The following is a 6027-nucleotide window of genomic DNA, read 5'->3' on the forward strand; positions in this document are numbered from 1 at the left end:
CTCTTTCAGCACTACCAGTAAGTAGCTCATTCACTTGTTCACACCACAGAGAGGTGTTACCTCTGCTGCCCTCAAGCATAAGGAACAAGCTTGGGCACTCATTCCAGTGCTGATGGTACGACATCTTGATGTGTGAGGTCTGTCTGGACCACCGCATTCCTACCGACAGTGGCTTTTAACTGAGTGAAAACCACTGTTAATTCTCTTGTGGTTGGTCGGGTGATGACTCACTCCCTAAATTAAATTCTCCTCAGGTACAGCTGGGGGATTGTGCCCCACCCTTGTGAACTGCTGTGCAAATTGCCATGTCACACCCTGTCTGAGGTGCTATACCCTTTTCATCCATTCCCTGGAGCTGTTCATCTCCCACAGATGCTCCTGGGCAAGTCCCCCTCCATGTCTAATGTGTTCCTGAGGGCTTTCAGACCTGCATAGGGGTCTGAGCTGCTGATGGTGTGTCCTTGAGCCCAGGAACCCCCCTATACACTGTGACCCCAAAGTCACCTCTGGTCTTCCCCCAGCCACTGCTGCTGCCACTGTTGTCACCTCACTGACTGATGGTAAGTTCAGGGTAAGTTCAGTGCAGATATTAACCTGGGAAGAATGGAATATCAAAACAACTATATTTTGACAATCCCATATTCTTTTTTTTTCAGCATCCTTGACTGGCAGTCATGGGAGAAATTTTTTCTTACAGACATTTTTACTTGAGGTTATTGCTTGCCATCACATTCAACTTCCAAGGAGATGCCGCAAATCCCATTTAGGTAACTATTTGCTTTTTTCACCAAGTTGTGTACTAGTGTAGAAAAACCCCACCAACTTCATAAACATGAAAGACTTATCTGTGGATGTGAATCACTCCTCAGCCCTACAGGGAAAAAACATTCTACTTCCTAGTGGGCTAGGAAGCTGCTCTGGGTTTTTACTAAGCAGTGCTCACTTTCTCAGCAGATTGGACTGTCCATGTGCCCAAAACCGAATGAAATGTCAAAGAGAGTTGAAAGTCAGTGGTACTGTGAGATGAAAAGTTCACCATTCCAACAAAATCCTTGTAGGGAAAGAAGAACAAAAGTCCTCCCACAAGCTAATTATGTAAAAGGTGGGGATTAGCATATTTTATAATTATGTTCAACTACTTCCATTCCATTTGTTTTTCCTGTGTTTTGTTTTCATTAATAAATTAATTTTACCATGAGCAGTGAAAGGCAGCATCAAAGAACTTCTTGGTTTGGGACCTGAGTTTGTGTGAAAGAAACTGATTGCTTTCTGATGGTTGAGTTTAGAGAGGAAAATTCCTGATCAGTCAGGGGTACTGGGTTGGGAATGGTACCTGAATCTGGAATACGGGAGTGCAATAGACAGCTCTCATAGTTTCACTGTTAACACAATCTTCTTTAACAAGGGCTCATGTTAAGTAAGCCACTCAAAAATCAATGTAATCCTTCCCTACTTTTATGTCTGGGGTTTTTTTTTTAAACAAAAGGGGTTTTTCCCTTATTAATTTTAAAAATAAAACAGCACTTGCATGGATATTTTTTGAACAAAATGTTTTTTTCTAGTGGATTTTTTGTCAGAAAGACAACTTTCCAGAATTATTCATCTAGACTCAACTTATATTTCCTTTTTGAATGCTGTACTTTGAAAGAAAACATCCAACCAGTATTCCAATAAAATCTTGGACACACAGGTTTTATTCATTTCTTATCATATACATTACAATAGAATAAGAATAGCCTGTTGCTATTCTTTTTCCTCTAATTTTTTGCTTCATAATGTTTTACCAAGCCCAATTCCATGACTCATTGCATTTAATAACTACATTCACATTACCTGTGTCGCCAACCATTGCTTTTCTGTTCTCTCTTCATATACCTTTTAACCAGATTTTTATACTAAAAGGACTAAAGCAAGAATTTAGAGTTAAATCTTTTTTCCAGCTCCCTTGGGCTGTGAGGCTGAATTAAATAACTGTCAGAATGTCAAAGGGAATGTGAGGATTGAATTCACTGTCACTGCTTTAGAAGTAAAAAGAATCCCAAAGACCAGAAAACCATCAACATCAGAAGTCCTGTGTCTCAGACCTGAGAGGAACTGATACAGTAACAGAAGTCTTCCTAAGAGAAATACATGTTTGCACTAGCCTAATGGAAATTATTGCTGTCAGGGTCAGTGTTTGAGTACATGTTCACAAAGCGGGTGCAGCATTCCTGATGCAAACATACTGGACGTTGCAACAAAGATGATAACCTCCCCCCAGACAAAACTCCAAAACAGAGAGAGAATTGCTTCTTCCAAGCTCTCTGGGATACTGCAAGTGAGCACTGTAACATGGCAGAATTTATGAGTGTGACTAATACAAGGTGACAGCTCAGTTCAGATCTCTCTGCCCGTCTTTAGTGAGACCATTTTAATGAAATGTTTGTTTACTCTTCAAAAGCTGAACCCAGCTTTCAGGGAATGCCTATTTTGTATTTATCTGAGTCTGGTTTGGAAGAGCTAGATATTTAAGTGACTAACAAACCATAGCATTGGTGTGTTGGCCCCTTATGGGAACAACAGCTCAGAAAAGAATTGCCACCTCTTCACTACAGGCAGCAGATTCTTGCCTTCACGATAGCTATAGCTGTAGGAATTCCCAGGGGAATGAACACAGGAAAGGATCAAAAAAGCTTCTCTAACATGGATTATTTGTGAACAGTGGTGGATGGGCTCTTTTCAGCAATTATTACTACAAATCGACACAATATTGCCACCAATCCCTAAATAATTAAACCATTGCAAAATGCTCATAACAAGTAATGGTGGAGTACAGTTATAAGGAAAAAAAAAAAGAGTGAAAGTTTTAAGAGAGCAAGAATAATAATGGTGATAGGTGGCTGTATGCAACACCAAATACATTTTTATTGTAAGTAACCAAAAAAAAAGGTTCCAAATAGGACAAGAACATTTCAGTACTGGGATGCTAGAAATCTAGGCAGATTTTCTTTCTTCCCCCCCCCCCCCCCCCACCCCCCCTTGGATTTTTTTCCAAGACAAACTAGGGACAAAATACAAGTGAAGTGAAGATGTTCTGCGTGCTGCACCCTGCTTATAAATCCAGAGGATCATAAATCAAGGGTCCCAACTAACACTAAGAGTTAAAAGGAGGGAAAGAAAATATCACAGGCATTAAAAGCAGATCTTTTTTTCCCAAAAGACTGAAAAGATGTTAGTCAGCATGGCATCTGAATTTTTTGTGTGCTTTTGCATGGGAAAAGAGAAAGACACGCAAAGATTAACTATAGAAAATAGCGCTGCATGGGGTACTATGCCCCACAGCTTTCCACTACATTCACAGCATCACAAAGCTTTGCAGGGAAGACCACCATTCTCTGATGCAGCCACAACGACTTTCCAATGACTCTGATACCTGCAACCCTGCACCAAGTTTTCCTCTTCCCTCAGTTGTACCATCATGAGTCTGTTCCCTCTGGGACACAGAGGACCAGTAACCATGAGCTTGTCCCATGAACTCCAGCTAATGTGGAGGTAGTTGGCTTGGTGACACCTCCCTGTCATCACACGCAAGTTTGTCATTTCTCCCTTGAAACACAGTATTGCAGCACAGACTAGGCTTCTGAATTTTCCCCCTTAAATTGCTGCAACTCAAGGAACATAATTACTAAAGAGTATAGTATTTTTCTAAATTTTCAGTGACCCAAAAGCCATTACTAATCAAGACAGATCAAGTTCTGCTACTTTCATTAAGAAATAGGCAAATATTTCATATGAACTAGAATCCAGACATTGTAAGAAAAAGGTGTAAAGACACTGTGATGTTCATTTAATCATTGATGAGTACTCATATAACATTTATGGCAGTCAGTACCAGTCAAGATAAATGCAGTAAATATGTCTCGTTTTATCAGACTGCTAGGATATAGCGATCTTATATGAGTATTCACAGAATTTAAGACATGGTGTTACAGACTGCATTAAGTGTTCTGCATGAGAGTTACGCATTTGATTTTAAGTAATTTGATTTAATTTTATCACTATCATTATATATTACTATTAGCTACAAAATTGAGGAAGCATATTTTGTAAATATTTTCTAGTTAAACAGTCTGCTAACTGGCAACATGACTTTTTTAACCTCTTGAGTGTGTGTGGGGGGGGTCCAATATTGGCATTTATTTCAGCAGTGGTAAAACATAACCTTTCATTCCCTGCCCTATGTTTTTTCTCATTTTTCCCTCCTCTCTGAAGAACAATTTTTAAATTGCTTCTGTGCAGTCCTTTTTAATGGATTTTCTTTGCAAGGCTTCTTATGTTGAAATACACCAAATATACAAGTAGAGATTTAGAGATTATGCACAGAGGATACTCTATAGAGAATATGTCTGCATGCTTTTCTGCATGTACATCACAGAAGCATATGGACAGATAATCATGCTTTAGATTTTATATAGTCAGATGAAAGATTTGTTTTTCCTTATTTCTGGTTTCTTTTTTCTCTGTGTTTCGGAACAAAAATTTTGTGGAAAGTGTAATATTCATGATTAGGGTAATTTTCTCTTATCCCTTGGATGCTGTTTTAAAGCAGTTTTCCTAGCAGCAGCTAAATCTTCACCATATTCTAGCTCAAAAAAATGCACTTACACTTGGACGGCAACATTATTCCTATTTCACAATGAAAGATAATGTGACTTTTATACACAAACCCCAAATTTTATTCAGATATGGATTTTTTTTTTTTGCCAGCCAAAGGTAATATCAGTATTTATATTGAAGTCAGTAAGTTTTAAATTTCTTTTACACTGATTTCCAAGTCTGACTGATTTTTTAATTCATTTCCATGATTACAATGGTTTCGAGCCCAGAAGATCTTAACAGACAAGAGAACTGGAAGAAAATTCTGTTTGATTTTCACCACTGATTGGCAATTTCACTGAAGAGCATACTGCATTTTGCAATTACAGCATGCAGCATTTTATGTCTTTCCAGACTTAACACACAGGCCTGCACTGTATGCTTAACATTATGCTACATATTTTATATTAAAAAGACACAATTGTTAGCCTATGGCTACTGAATTTCAGTATTGCTATGTGGGTTATTTAATTCCATCCTACAATTGAACCGTAGCCCCTCACTGTTCTAGCAGCCTTTTTTTTTACTTTTTCAGGTAACTATTTAAAACCAAAATATTCTGTAGTATCAGTTCAGTGGAGAAGTTGACATGTTAATGAAAAGAACACTAGTAATTTAGTCAGCAGATACCTACCACTAATGGTAGATGTCATCTTTTTTGATCTTCAAAAATGTTTTAACTACAGCAGTTTTTAAATTTGAACTTAAATCTGATCCCCCTCTAAGCTTTTCTTATTCAATGCAAACCAATTTCTTATAATTTAAAAATTCTGTGTGAGAATTTATAGGCTAAAAATTTATAGGCTAATTATTCACCTTTCATTCCATAACCTTCAAAGGTTGCATTTTCTGCTGGACTTATGTGCTATTTCCCTACAGACTGATATTTCCAAAAAGGAACCTGGATAAACACAATGTTTACTTATGAAGGCATTTAGAGCCTTCATCTTCTTTAATCCAGTTAAAATAAACATTTGGTAAATTTGCCACTTTTATCACTCACCATAACCTCCTTCATAACGCCAGTCATCAAGAGGTGTTAAAAAGCAAAATTAGCTTAATCAGCAGAACCTTTGTTCTTCTTATCCAGCCCTCATTTCCTGTCCAAAGGTGGATTTTGACACACTTTTAAAAATCACTATTTCCCCCCAAGGAAAAGAGGAAGTAAATTTGAAAATTATTATTACTGAAGTACTATATCATACCACCTATCACATAGCTGAAATAATTGCTCACACATCCAGAAGCAGAACAGCACATCTAGAAGGGGAAAAAAGGTGAAATAGAGGGTGGTTAGGGCTAAATCAGGCCTTGTGTACCAGAGCTGAATTAAACTGTGCACCTTTAAACTCTATAACCATATCCTTGTTTTGTTCATTCAGCCGTGGTAGC

The 6027-nt window shown here is 37.9% G+C and overlaps 1 long non-coding RNA gene across 2 annotated transcripts; it reads left to right on the forward strand.

Moving 5' to 3' along the window:
• Positions 1 to 349: 349 nt before the first annotated feature.
• LOC136288874 (uncharacterized) lies at positions 350 to 1525 on the forward strand. Of its 2 annotated transcripts, none has more exons than XR_010720619.1 (3): positions 350 to 560; positions 657 to 767; positions 952 to 1525. It is a non-coding gene; the product is annotated as an uncharacterized lncRNA (long non-coding RNA). The 2 variants fall into 2 exon arrangements; XR_010720620.1 differs by having other exon boundaries at positions 955 to 1525.
• The last annotated feature ends 4502 nt before the right edge of the window (positions 1526 to 6027 follow it).

Source organism: Chamaea fasciata, unplaced genomic scaffold (assembly GCF_029207755.1).
Source record: "Chamaea fasciata isolate MVZ Bird 193981 ecotype frontalis unplaced genomic scaffold, bChaFas1.0.hap1 SCAF_4, whole genome shotgun sequence".
Taxonomy (NCBI): Eukaryota; Metazoa; Chordata; class Aves; order Passeriformes; family Sylviidae; genus Chamaea; species Chamaea fasciata.